This window comes from Heliangelus exortis, chromosome 7, assembly GCF_036169615.1.
Source record: "Heliangelus exortis chromosome 7, bHelExo1.hap1, whole genome shotgun sequence".
In the NCBI taxonomy this organism is placed as follows: Eukaryota; Metazoa; Chordata; class Aves; order Apodiformes; family Trochilidae; genus Heliangelus; species Heliangelus exortis.
Window position 1 is genome coordinate 15,282,007 of NC_092428.1, and position 14,264 is coordinate 15,296,270.

The following is a 14,264-nucleotide window of genomic DNA, read 5'->3' on the forward strand; positions in this document are numbered from 1 at the left end:
GCCATACTGACATGAGACTGCCCAGGACCCTCCTGAGCTGCTGGGGGCCCATGGCTCTGGCAGGTACAATGTGGGGAGCAGCTGTGTCTGCAGGGAGGAGAGGGAAGATCAAGTGACCCAAATGGACCAGTCACAGTTCTCCTTCCCATGGTGCTCAGTATAAAATAGCTCCTCAGAGAGCTCTGGGCTTGCCTGTCTGGCAGGGGTGCTGGCTGGGCTAGGGTTTGCCCATTTGTCATTGCTCCCTGTTCTCCTGCTGTTCCTGCATCCTGTTGTCTTGCTGCAGAAGAACCCAGTTATCAAGACTGGTTGCTTTCCCCTGCTTCCTCAAGGAGGACTGGCTCAACCTTGTCCTTACGAGGAGCAGCTGAGCGAAGTAGCAGTGTTCAGCCTGGAGGAAAGGGGCCTGAAGGGAGATCTCATTCTCTATAACTCCCTGAACGGAGATTGGCACAATGGGTGGGTGTTGGTCTCTTCTCCCAAGCACCCAGTGACAGGACAAGAGGAAATAGCCTCAGGTTGCGCCAGGTGAGTGTTTAGATTGGCTATTAGGAACAATTTCATCACTGAAAGGGTTGTCAGGCCATGTCACAGGCTGCTCCATGCCTGAAGGGATTTAAAAGTTGTGTAGATGTAGTACTGAGGGATGTGGTTTGGTGGTGGCTTTGGCAGCGCTGGGTTAATGGTTGAACTGGATGATCTTAGAAGTCTTTTCCAACCTAAATGATTCTATGATCCAGAGCATGTTCATCACCATCAGTCCCTCATCATCATAACTGGTGTCTTGCTGTATGCTTGCATGGTGCTTTTGATCTGCTCAGAAGATGTCAGGAGGAGGTTAGCCCTATTCTGGAAGGTGTCAGTCTGTTTGTTGCTTCGTTCTATCAAGCAGTGAATCCTTCCCCAAGTTATTTTCTTATTGTGAACACCTCTGAAACGAAGAGCATGAGTGGCCACATTGTGCCAGCCTGTGTCTGTGGGGTGTTTGGGGGTGTTTGATAACCAGTGGTGTGTCCCAGGCAGCAGGGATGGTGCTTTCTGCTTGTGCCTAACCTGCAGCTCAGAGGAGCCAGATCTCTGTGTGCTTTGTGCTTGGGAGCTCAGGAGGCAAGTGGAGGCTGGAAGAAGAGCAAAAAGGAGCCCAATCCCCAGCAGGAGGGTGCCTGGCAAGGAGAAGAGAAGAAAGCCTAGAGGAGACCTTCAGGGAAGGTGTGGAAGCAGGGACAGGAGAGCCAAGCATCACAGCAGCTGCAAGTCACATCCTTTCCGCACATCGGCTCTTGAGGCCGGGCTGCTGTAGGCACTCTTGATTTGGGGGTGGGGGGAGTTTTGGTTAAAAAGCCTCATCGGAGCGTTATGGAATTGCAATGTGAAGGGTAATTGAGCTGAAAGCCATTCTCTTCCTGCAGTCTGCGCCACAGGACCTGCTAAAGTGCCCTCAAATGCCAGCCTGGGAATCCTGCTGGAAGAGCAGGAGGCGGGGTGAGCTCTGTCCTCTCGTCCATGGCCCCACATTGTCCCACGCCCAGGGCTTGTGGGTGGGTGTGGGAGATGGTCCCCCTGGGGCTGAGGTGGAGGAGAAGCCAGGCTAATGACATATGAAGGTTTTGTCTGAAACCAACACAGAAAGGTAAATAGGTTTCTGCACCACAATCTCCACCCTTGCAGGTGTTGGTGTGCTCTCTGATGGAGTCTGTGCAGCTTGGGCAGCATCTCCCTGCATTCCTTTGTGGTCATGGCCTCCCACCATATTCCTTCCTCATGCAGGAAGTCAGAGCAGAGCCCCACCAAGCAGCCCCTCAGGCCTCCCCATGACACCTGCTCTGCAGATGCCAGAGCATTCACTGGCATAGCACAATGTGTGATATTTTTTAGTAATAAGATTAGTTAAAATAAAGAAGAAAGTGGTTTGTCAGAGTGAACATAATTATCAAAACCAGCCACAAGATACTAGTCGCTGCTCCAAGTCCCCTGCCTTTTGAGTGGAAAGCAAGCATGGAATGGGATGGGAACTTGGGCAGTTGCTGATGTGACCTGGAGGAGGGGATTAGCAGAATATGTCAGGTTTGGACCTCCAGCACAGCAACAGTGTGAGGTGTGCAGCCCCACTGTGTACCTTGTCGTGCGTTATTGATTGCTGAACAGGCGCAGTTAAGTGCCTCTCATTAATATTTGTTTTGGTCCTTTTTCCTGAATTCCGATGAGTGGAGGAGATGCTTCTTATCTCTCTCCTGCAGGTTTACTTTCTAGAGGATTCCTCTGGCTGGTGACAAACCTGGGCTTTTTAGCCACTTGTCCCACTTTTGGGAGGAGGGATGAATTAGTAGCTGACATGAAATCTTGGGAACTCTGCAGAAAGAATACGAGGAACCAAAATTAAAGCACAATTAAGAGGTAAAAATGCTCTGCTTGCATTGTGCAAGTGAAATATGGATTTCTGGGCTAAGCTGAATTTGTAAGTCTCTTACAAGGGGTTCTTTGGGCACACAGGACAAGCCAGCTAAACTTTTTAAGTGTATGAAGGATGAATGATGGGAGCTGTGGAACGGGTAGCCAGGGATTGCTTCTAAGAGCTTTTGTAGCTGGTTTTGAGATTTCAAATTAAGAGCAGAGGCTGTAGACAGCAGGCTTATTGTACATAATCTTCTGGGCTGTCATGGTGACATTGGTCCTTCAGCTTCTCTGTCACTTAGAAACAGCCTTCTCTTCATTTAATTTCATTTCTTCTGGAGGTAAGGCCTGGTTTGTGCAATCCCATGACCATTGGCCATCTCCCACTTACTGTTTTTGACAAGAGCCTTCATCTCAGTGTCATGGCCATTTGTATCAGATGTTGCTTTTGAGGCAGTCTGCCCATGGCCACACGTATTGAGAAGATGTCTGTACAGGTTTCTCACTTTGGCTGTTTGGTTTGCCTCCCTGAGCAGCCACCTTCTTGCAGAGCAAGGCATGGAGGAGGTTGTCCTACCTGCTGTGTCATGTCCCCCTTGATATCCTGGGTCTGCACTGAGTCCTTATTTCTCTCCTCTATCCCTGGCCTCAGTGTGTGCTGGGTCATTCTTCTCTTTGTGTTCTCTGCCCCCATCTTCTAGGCAGTGGAAGGCTCTAGATGGCCATGCAGGTCTGAGCTGTTGCGTTTTGCTCAGTATCTCTCATCAAATAATTCACCAAAGGGGTTTCTGAAACTTGCTGACGTGCTATAAAAGCTACTTGGCTCTAGCTTTAATAGGGCAGAACACCATTTCTTTGTGTCTTGTATAATAATGCTTTGTTTGTTTGGTTTGACTTAACTAGAACCAGTCCATCCAAAGCTACTGAAACGGTTTTGAGCAGCTGTTTCTATCTATTCAAGTTGTGCTCCCAGGCACATAGGTGCAGCTCCTGAAATGAAAAATTTCTGGTGTGCCCAAAAGCAGAGAAGAGAGATGTTTTAATGGGGTTGCTTCTCCAGCTTTTCAGGGTAGAGTTGGGTGCAGGTCTGTTGTGAAGTGATATTAGAGTCCGTGGAGCATGAGAAACTGCATTTGTTTGTGGGCTACAAATGAAAACCTGTCAAAAACCTTTTTAAGCAGAGACAGAAGTTTTCTTTCCATGACACATTTAACTTCAAGGCTTTGCCTCTCAAGGCAGCTTGGCTCCTCTCCATGCTCCTTTTTTTGAGTTTGGAAAATTATGGTTAGCAGGAGTTGCTGTCCCCCAATCCTCCCTGGTCTCCTAATAGACTGGAGCCTTTTGCTAGGATGTTTGGATCCTCTGGAGTGCTTTTACTTCTGGAAAACGATGTCTGGGAATGATGGGGGGTGATGAGCAGTGGGAGAGAGAGGATATGGAACATGGACCTCTCCTTGTCCTTGAAGGAAGTGCTTTACCACATTCTGGTGGGTAAAACACATAGGTTATTTCCATTGATTTGGTGTCAAGAGATGTTTTTCAAAGCATAGTTGTGTTTATAGGATTTCTGTCTTTTTGTTGTAAGAAGTAGGCGGTTGTTCCTGGACACAGGAGTTGGGCAGGACTGTGTCACATCAGTTCTTCATCAACATGTTTCATGTTGTAACCCCACTCCTAGGGGTATGCTATGTGGAACATGGTATTGTTTATTACCTTCTGCTGTGACTGAACCTTTTCTTCAGTGCAGGCTCTGGACAGGCATTGGGAATCTGCTTTCAGGCAGCAACTTGTGTGCTCCTAGCTGTGTCTGTGTCTTCCTTTTGAGCAGCTGAAACATCTGCCTGGGTGTGGGTTTAGAAATAAGATATGACTGGATAAATACAGACTAAAAAGGGGTCATCAGAGTTGATGGGATTGCTTTTCCCCCCCAGTCTGAGCTCAGGAGTTGTCTTATAGCATTTGTGGGGAAGGTAAGAAATTGTCACAACTGGTGTTTTCATACAAGCTCTGGAATGGGAAGCCTTCCCTCTCTACTTGTAGGTTAAGTACTACAGGAGGACAAGGGATGCCAGGATGTGAGCTGGTGGATTTCAGCCTCAGTGCACAGAAGTCTCCTCTAGTTTAGGTCCTTCTCCACCATGGCTGTGAGATGGATTCACAACTTTATCTTCTTTTAGTTTACAGAACTCTTTCCTTACTACACTTTACCTTTCCTTACCAAACCAGTGTAGAACTTCCTCAGGTCAATTGGTTGTCGGGATGTCCTAGGGTGGATGATACATGCTGGTGACCTGGTGCTCCCAGGAGGTCTGAGAGAAGGAGGCTTTGTTCTTTTCTGTGTTGGGGTCTTTAGTTCATTGCAGATCCAGCTGTTTCTGCATTTATTTACATAACACAATTGCTAAGTGAGAAAGGGGTCAATAGCAGGGGAGCTGGATCCTGCCCAGCTGTCCTGGCAAGAGAGTGGTCCCTAGGAGAGAAGTCCCCAGCTTCTCCTGGGCTGTGTAGGACATTGGGCTGGCATTAGGTGAAATGATAACCACAGATTTGATATCCACAGGCAACATGCTTCTGTGGTCATATATTTCACCACCTGTATAAGGTCTGTTGCAGCTGAGCACCAAGATTCAAAACAACCCAGCTAAAATAACACATGAGAAGATGATAGTTCCCTCCAGACCCCTGGGACAGACCCACAGTCCTGCAGAAAAGTGACTGCAGCTGGATAAAATAGAATCAAACGGGATGAAATAGCAGCAATTTGCATCCCCTTAGTACATCTGACACTCAAAGTTAAATGGATTCTGTTTTAAAATGAACTTAAACCCCAGCTGGCAGAGAGCTCAGTGAGCTGTGCTCTTTTGTGGTCACTGTGTAAAAATCTCTGACAAGAGCATCAGGGCTCTTAGGCTGACTTTGAGAGAAGATGGTTGTCCTGCAGTTCCTTTTGTGTGCTCTGGAATGAACAGGAGTTTCCTTTAAGGAAGCTGCCCCACTGTAAAACACAAGTATTTGTGTTCCTGCAGCTCCTTCATAAGGAAAGGATTGGACAGAGCGATTGGCAGCTGTTCTGGGTTAGCCTGCCTCAGTTTCCTTCACCATCTTCTTTCTTCCCCTCCTTTTCCCTTGTTCAGGAGGTGAACATCCCTTGGCTCTAGAGCTGCTCCCTGCTCCCCAGCAACGCCGGGAAGTGGAAGAGGAGTCAGGTTTGCTCATGGCTGGCTGGGGTGCCTGTGGCAGCATTTCTACCTGTCCCCAGTTTGTGAAGGTAGGGAAAACATGGCAAGATGTATTTTTCCCAGGGCAGTGGATAGGTAGGACCAGTTCCTCCACCAACTGGGAGTACAGCTGCTCATGGCCAATGCTGTGGAGCTGCTCCTGCTTGAAAAAGTGCCTCCTTCCCATTTTTTTTCCAGGTCCCTATGCTCCTGATTTCTGAGTTACTAGCAAAAGAGAATCTTGCTTGCTTCCAGCTTGGTGTACTCCTGCTCTGTGGCTCTTTTCATCTTAGTCACCTATGTTCCCACCAGTTGCTTGGACTGCTTGAGATGATGTCTTTGAGGTCCCTGTGCCTCCAGGCAGGTCTAATTGCTCCAGAGACTTTTTCTTGTAGGTCATATCATGTTCCCTGCCCTGATGGTGAATGTAGGATCCCAAACATCCCCCGACTCTTCCTTGCTGTCTTTTTCCAGCAGGGTTTTCTCTCACCCAGCTTGCTTGTTTTGGTCTGTATGCTTTGGGTCAGCATGGTGAAATTGCTTTCACTTAGCAGATCTATTATTTGGGTTGATTTTCTATTGCTTTTTCCCCTTTGGGTGCACTTGAGGAATTTATTCTTTTTAACAGGTTTATTCCAGTGTCAGGTATTGCCTTCAAGATTCTGCAGGCCTTTGATTTGGTGCCTGGAAAATGTATTTATTTTCTGGTCCCTCTTCTGGGACAGGGAGGGAGAAGAAGGTGAGTGGATGGATGAATGGATGGATGCAGAAAAGGAGGAAATTGCAACCACTTTTTCCCATCTAGCAACAGCTTTCTCATTCCATGTGTGTTTCACACTCACTTTCCTTGCCCTGTCACCACCAGCTGATTCTTGCTGTTGGTACTGAAGGAACCCTGGGGCAGATAAGGTGTCAGACATCTCCTTGTATACATTTTAATTGGTGCATTTCTAATTCTTGCAGGTAAGCTTTAGAGGGGTGTTTAGCTGTTCACATGTCTGCTGGCTGCTGTTGCTATTTCTAGGGGAGCTGTACTGGCGTTGTTAGCCCTAGAGGTAGCTGCAGAAATAAACACTTTTTCAGCTCATGTTGTGAAAGGTGTGAAGACAGTGGTTTCACTCGCAGCAAATACATGACCTGAATGACATCTCTGTATGAGAAACAGGGGCACAAGAGCACAGAGACAGGATTATTTTATTATTTTTAATGATATTTTGACTTCATTTCTTCATTATCTTCCTCCAGTCTTTGGTTTCTCACAAATAGAACTAGAAGCAAGGTTTTGGTTTTGCTTATTTGGTTAAATAGTTAGGAGGCATTAAATTGAGAAATACCCCCATGCATCTCCCTTGCAGCTGAGGGCAAATTTACCCACTGATTCCAGAGCTTCGGAAAATGGCTTTGTCTGAAAATGAATTTTGGCCTCTCAAAGTTCAAACATTTATCCTGAGCCAGAAATATACACAGATTTGCTCTCTAATTTAATAAAGTCATCCAAATAATATGATTTCTCCCATAACCATCGTTTATGTTTCACAGCGAAACGATAATGAGAAAGTCATTAGAAGTAATAAACAAAACAAAACCCACACAGCAAATCCTTCACCAAGCCTGACTGATGGGAAGAAGAAGAGCATTTGAGTCTTAGGCCACGTAATGTTTGCTGGGTGCAGCTGTTTTGAAGTAGATGTGTTCTCAAAACATTATTTTGCATGTTGCATTTTAATGGGATTTTGCTGGCAGGGCGGGTGGGCACCAACAGCATCCGGGCACAACGTCTGCCCCTGGGCTGAATGTGTGCCAGTGCCAAGATGGTGTTTCTTCTGTCACCTCCTGGGGCTTGGCTACAACTCATGATTAAGGGGCATTGCTCATTCTCCCAGATCCTCCTCCTTACGGTAACTTTCACAAGATGCTTCTGGTTTATTTTTATCTTGAACCAAGTGTATGCTGAATGCATAGAGAACAAGACCTGCATCAAGATATCAAAAGTCCTCTCTTTTTATTTGTGGCAGTGCGTTTGTTTTGGGCTGCAACCTCAATATTTGTTTCTGAGTTATCCTTATCCAGGTGAATTTTACTTTGACTTCAGAGGGCATCCTTACCTTAAATAGCTCTTTACCATTAATAGCATTTATTATTGGGGTATTTCCCTTCTGTTATCCTTTTGCCACATGGCTGTGGCAGTTAGAGACATGGTCTTGTGGTGGGCTTGGCAGCATGAGGTGTCAATGGTTGGACTTGGTGATCATAGAATCACAAAAAGAGGTTGGAAGGGACCTCAACAGATCATCCAGTCCAAACTCCCTGCCAGAGCAGGGTCACCTACAGGAGGTCACATAAGAATGTGTCCAGGCTGGTTTTGAATATCTTCAGAGAAGGAGACTCCACAACCTCCCTGAGCAGCCTGTTCCAGTGCTCTGTCACCCTCACAATGAAAAAGATTTTCTCTATATTTATGTGGAACTCCTGTGCTCCAGCTTGTACCCACTGTCCTTTTTCTTCTCATTGGACATAACTGAGAAGAGCCTCACTCTGTTCTCTGGAATTCACCCTTTACATATTTATAAATCTTAATGAGATCACCCTACATTCTCTACTTCTTTAAGCTGAAGAGACCCAGCTCCCTCTTCCAACCTGAACTGTGCAAGGTGACTGGCCCCTATCATCTTTGTTTTGGGGTGCTGGGAGGACAAAGCAGAAGGGGGTGGAAGGGACTGTGTGGGTCTGTGCCGGGGGCTGATGCTATGCCAGGAGGTGAAGTCCTGCCTTCAGCACTTCCAGAGCAGACATCACTGCTGTTATTTGGCTGAAACTGTTGTGTCATTCTGTTTGTTCATTTTTGGCCCCAAATTCCCCACATCTGTTGCTGTTGAGTATTCATTTAGTGCCCGTCACCCAGGCCTCGGGGAAGGGGTAGGATTGTGGGAACAGCTGATATCTGGTGCTTTGTTGGAACTGTTGGGGTCCCTTACAGGACTCACTCACTGGTTTTCTAATTTGAGGACACCTTGTGCTGATTTTTGTGCCTTCAAAATCACAGTGAAGGTATGTAGACCCATCATAAGCCTACATTTTTTTTTTTATTCTTAGTTTTAGTTTTAAATACAACAATGTGATCTGCTCTTCTTTGATTAACTTGGCAGTGCTGGGTTAACAGTCAGACTTGATGATCCTAAAAGTCTTCCAACCAAAATGATTCTGTGACTCTGCAGAGAGGACTACAAACTGGACACACTGAGGGCACAGGTAGATCATACATAACAGTTGCTTTCTCCAGCCATGGCCACTGCACCAACTCTTTCTGCTGAGCTCCTGTGCTGGGCAGAGTAGAGCTGTGAAAGTTACAGGTATGAAATGACCCCTCCTTATAGCTTCTTTTCCTGCTCCCACTTGGACTTCCCTTATTTGTAGTGCTGGTTGCTGGTTTATTTTAGTTTGTTGACTCTACTCAGACACTGAGTAGTTCAGTGTTAGGTGCAGGGAGAGGACATGGAGGAGTTTGCTGCTTCTGTCCCCCTTTCTTCGCTCCCACTGTCGTCTGTCCTTCATCCCTGGGCTTCAGCATCCTCCTCACTCCCAGAGGAACTCCAAGGGCTCTTTGTGGTATTGCTGTGCTGGGTATGCCAAAGCTTCTCTGAGCCAGAGGCTGCACATGTGGCTCCTTTTCTGGTCCTGTCCAATAGGTTACACGAGTCCTTAGTTTTCAACCCTGCTTCCCAAGCCTGAGAGCTAGCAATTAGTTACTCCAATTAAAAACTAAAACAAAACTCAAACAGAAAGGAATCTCATTTTTTGTCCCTCCTGTATTCACTTAATAGGAAATAAATAGAAACAGAAGAAACTTGTGCTGGAAGAAGGTTTAGGAGAGCACGTCTCATGCTTTGCTCTTTTCCTGCTGTGCCTGTCCTGTCCAGACTGATGAACTAAATGGTGCAAAGCCAGAGAAATAACAGCTCTTTTTACGTTCCTTTGAAAAATAAATAGTACATCCAAGCTGCCCCTGCACAAATTCTTGCTTGTTGACATTTCAAAAATTGCTCTTTTAGTGTCCTTCTCATTCCTTTCTTGCTTACACTGTGATCTCTCTCCTCTCCTAAAAGAAAGTTTTATTTATGGTTTTACCTTAGAGAAACAGTTTTAAAAAAATAAACAAGCAAAACCAAGCAAAAAAACCCTCAAAAACAATCAAACAAAAAAACCACCTCAGATATGCCCAAAGGAACTGAGTGGTGGTCAGAAGAGAAGAAATAGTTGCTCTGTCTTTTACTCATTTTTCCTGCCCAGGGATGCTGTGAGCAATTGACTGTCCCCTGAGAAAACAAGACTCCTGGGTCTTCTGGCTGCTTTCATGCAGGAGGAACTTCTGTATTTTCAGTGTACTTAATGCTAAGTCGAACATTATTTTCCCTTAGGCCACCCAGAGCAGCTTCCAGCCTCTGTTCTTAGCAGCTTGCTTTTGGGGCAGAGCTCCATGTAGAGCCAAAAATGCCTGGAGGCAGGCTTGTTAAACATCATCTCCCTTTCTCTTCAGAGGGCAGCTCTTAGCTGGAGTTTGTGTTTGCCCAGAGGGCGAAGAGGGTGATCCTCAGGATGCTTTTGGGGATGCACACCTGCCATACCAGGGCAGGGAGCAAAGCAGGATTGCTGTCCTGGGTTGGTTTTTTAGCTGCTAGGATGGTCAGATGCTTGTCCGTTCCTGGAAAAAAGATGTGTTGTGTGGTTAACAATCTCTGCCGGGGCTAAAACCAGAATTAATTGTTACTTGGGAGTGTAGGAGGAGGGGATCCTGGTGGCCTCCTCTGGCCTTATGGAGAGGTATAAACCAGACGCATTTTTTGGGGGTGTTGAAGGCTCTGTGGGATGTACCCTGGCTTCAGCATGGAACTGAGCAAAGCATGGAAATTGCTATTTAGAAGATGTTGATGGAACATGACTGTATTTTAGAGGCAATACAGTGAATTGACAAATCTGATTTGTTAATGACCACAGGGATGCTGGCAAAAATGAAAGAAGAGTTGTAAAACTGGTTTTTTTCCCTGCTGCCTCTTTTTAAAGCATTTCCGTAGAAATGCCGGTGCACGGCCCCAAATGCAAGAGCCTGATTTATCTCAAATCCCTGTTGGGATGTTCCCTGGCATCTTTCCCCCCCTTCCTTCCCCCAAAAGGGAAGACCTGCCTTTAGTAGCAGGGTGGTTTCAAGCCTTTGTGATGCAGGCCATGAGGGGGGTGCTAGGGCAGCCCAAGCCCTTGGAAAGGGCCCAGCATCCCTTTAAAGGTGATTCTCAGTCAGTGAATGGTTGGTTGGAAATAGTCATCAGGCACTTATGGATCTTTCAAGCCCCTTTCTCTCCCTAATAATCCCACCTCTGGGGAGCTATCGATTCTCCACTGCCGGCTGCCTCTTGGCATTCCCTTCTCTGTTTTCGTCTGTGTAAATCGCTGTGCTTGTCATTTTCACGCAGCAATTACCTCCCCTTGCTTGCTTTCATCCTGAGTCCTTTGCCAGAGATCTAAAGTCTGTATTGACACACCACCCTGGAAGAAAAAGAGGGCTTGGGGACTGGGAAGAAGTTTTCCACACTGAAGACTTTAGGGAGAGTTTCCTCTGAGACAGGATTATCTTCGAGTCCAGCATCAGAGGGATCCTGCAGCTCCCCAGGTTGCAAATGTGACTTTTTCTGCCTTGTTCCTCATGCTGAAAACGAAATTCTTTGCCTTGATGCTCTGGAAAGGATCTGGAGAGCTGGAGGCAACTACTTCCCAAGTCGTCCTCCATCTGCCTGAGCTGTGCCCACCCTCAGAGAGGTACCCCAGACCAAGTTGGACCAGACACGGCTGTCCAAGAAAGCTGTTCTTTGGGTAGACAAAAGGCTGAGGTGCATCGTAATGCAGATAAAAATCAGCAGCTGTGTCTACCTGAGGGGTTTCTGAGCAAAAAATTCTCTTTCCCAGGCTGTCGCTTTGAAGAGCTTTTGGGTCTCTCTGTGGTTGTAGCAGGACTGGGGTGCTAATAGAGAAAGTGACATAGAAAGCTTAGGAGATGTCTCTCCTCCAGCATCAGTCATTAGTTTGGGGTCACCCTAGCTTGTCATGTGATATGGTGGCTGGGCTTCAGGCAACTTTTAGATGTCCTGCAAGCACCAGGTTGAGATACTGCCAGCATCTGCATGTGGGGATGGGGTTTGTCAAGTGTCAGAGGGGTTGGCTCTGTAGGACATGCAGTGACAGGGATGTGCAGAGAGAGAGACTTGGGCACCCATGAACAAGCAGTGTTGCAGATGACAATGACAGGCACCTTCCAGCCTTCATGCTCTGTTTACATTTCCAGTCTGAATTACGAGGGAAAAGGGCTGAAAATGCCTTTTAAAAAATGAAAACAGATTTGTGCTGACATTTCTAGGTCCCAGGAGTCACCAGTGAGAGCAAGTGCCTGCGAACACGTGTTTCAGAGGCCTTTTGTATCATGGCACGTTTTCGTAAAGACACATGGAAAACAAGAACAACCAAAACAACAACACAAAAATGGACCAAGAAAGGTTCAGACTTGGGCTCTTGAGCAGGAATTTCATGGCTTTGGTTAGTTTTGATGGTGAAGAAGGTATCAGAGCAGCAGTCATGAACTTCCTCTCACTTTCCACAAGGTGATCCCTTGATTTAGTAATGTGGCTCAGCCTTCTGGGAAGAGGGTGAGATTTGGGACTTGGGTTTAGTACCTTGTGATTTTGGTTTTTTACTTTTCAGGTGGATGAAAGTTGAAGGAAGCTTTGATTTGCAGCAGTGTAGGGTTTCCTTCATCCCTGTCTGCTCCGGCACAGGAGCCCTCCCCACTACCCCCAAAAAAAGACAAAACCAACCAAACAAACAAACAAAAAAAGGTGGCAGGTTCTGTATTAACCTGGCACAAAATCATACCTCCAGACTTGAAGGCATTTTGTTATTAAAAAGGCATGCCTGGCCAGTGAGGGCTCTCACTTGAACAGAATCCCCATCCTAGCAGAGAATAAATTAAAAAGCCAACTGGCCGCGGATGCCTGAGGAGCACCAGGACCAGAGATAGGACCAGAAGTCAGATAACAAACAGTGTCCAAAATTGTGGTGCTTGGTGCAAGGCGTGAAATTAAAACCTTTTCTGCCTCCTCCTGCATGCTGTAACAAAACAGCTCCTGCCACAGTCTGGTGGCACTGGGAGTGAAGAGGAGAATAATTAAATATATGGAGAGTTCTTGCCTCTGAGGGAAAGTCTTTCGAGGGAAAAGATGATGCTTCTCTGCTGTGGACCTTGGTGCTTTGGGTCTGTGGGTGACCCTGCTAATCTGCCTTTCCACTGTGTCTGCTACCTGGAGGTGGGAGGAATCTCACTGAGATTTTTTTATTGTTCTTGTTGCCTTTTCCTCTGAGTTTTCTCCCTCCCTCTTCCCTTTTTGGCTGAGGACATGCCAGTGTCATATCAGCTCTTCTCTCCCCAGACATCACAGGCTTTCCAGACCCCAGGAAGGACATTTCTCCAGAGTTACTACCCAGGAATGATGAAGAGGGCAGCACTTTTTAATCTAAGTTACATTAGGTGAAGCTGATATTATTCACTCTGCTTTATTGCAGCTATTTTTACACGGGGGTTAGAAGTTAATACTACCCAGCAAGCCTTGTTTTGCTGGCTTTTGGCAAGCACTGAAATCCATCAGCACATCCAGAGAGAGTAGGAAAGATCCTAAAAAAAAAAAAATAACACAAAACCAAAACCACCACCAACAACAACAAAAAAATTCCCTAAACCAAACAAAAAACTCTCTGGCTGAACTGAAAAAGAAGTGAAAACACCCCCAACTTTTTGGCTTTTGAACCAGACTCCCAGTAATGAAGGGTCTGGTCTGGAGGGCTAAAATCCAGGCAGGACCATTGGCTGTAATCAGGAGAAGGGTGAGCTTTTGCAATCAGCACAGAAGGGGGAGCAGGAGCTATAGAGGAGGGTTTGGGGGGCTGCAGGGTTAGCTTTGCCCTGCCCTGATAAAGGAACCTGGTCCTCTTCTGATCCCTCCTCCTGGCCCTCCTTCCACCCTGGTTGAAAGGATAAAGCTTGGTCTAACTCTGCTGGAGTGCTCAGGAAATGGTTGTAGGTGGCAGTCAGCATCTCAAAGTGACCAGTTTTGGCAAAGAAGGCTTTGCAGTGTTGTCTGGGATGTAGTTTGTTTTGTTTTTTATTCTGCTTCCCACACTTCCCAGGTGGTGCCAAAAGTTTAAGCTGTGCTAATTCCTTGGACCTGGCAAGGATGCTGGCGGAGCTGGCATCTTCTCTGCTGGATAAAAAAAGAAGTGATGATCTGAGAGGGAAGGAAGGAGTTGCCCCTGTATATCTAGAAAGAGGACAAAATACAGCTTTTTCCTTTCTCCTTTGTGTTTTCCCTCTCATTTCCCTTTTTCCTGTTCTTTAACAGGGATCCCTAGCAGGAACATGCTTCCCATGGCACTACTTTCTAAGCCTTTTACTGGTGTATTATCCCTGCAGGAGATGCTATGCTGATGCTGTAGGACTCAATTGCCACTGTTCTTCTGATGTTCCTGGAGGTGTTCAGAGGTTGGGACCCCTTTCAAAAAAACCCAAATAAAACAACCCAGTCCTGAGAACTTGTATAATAAAACACCAGGTATGTTTAA

General features: G+C 46.4%; 1 protein-coding gene across 1 annotated transcript in view; it reads left to right on the forward strand.

Moving 5' to 3' along the window:
• Window positions 1–14,264, forward strand: part of CDH23 (cadherin related 23) — a 195,082-nt gene that overhangs the window by 59,966 nt on the left and 120,852 nt on the right. The gene's annotated exons all lie outside the window — the stretch shown is intronic.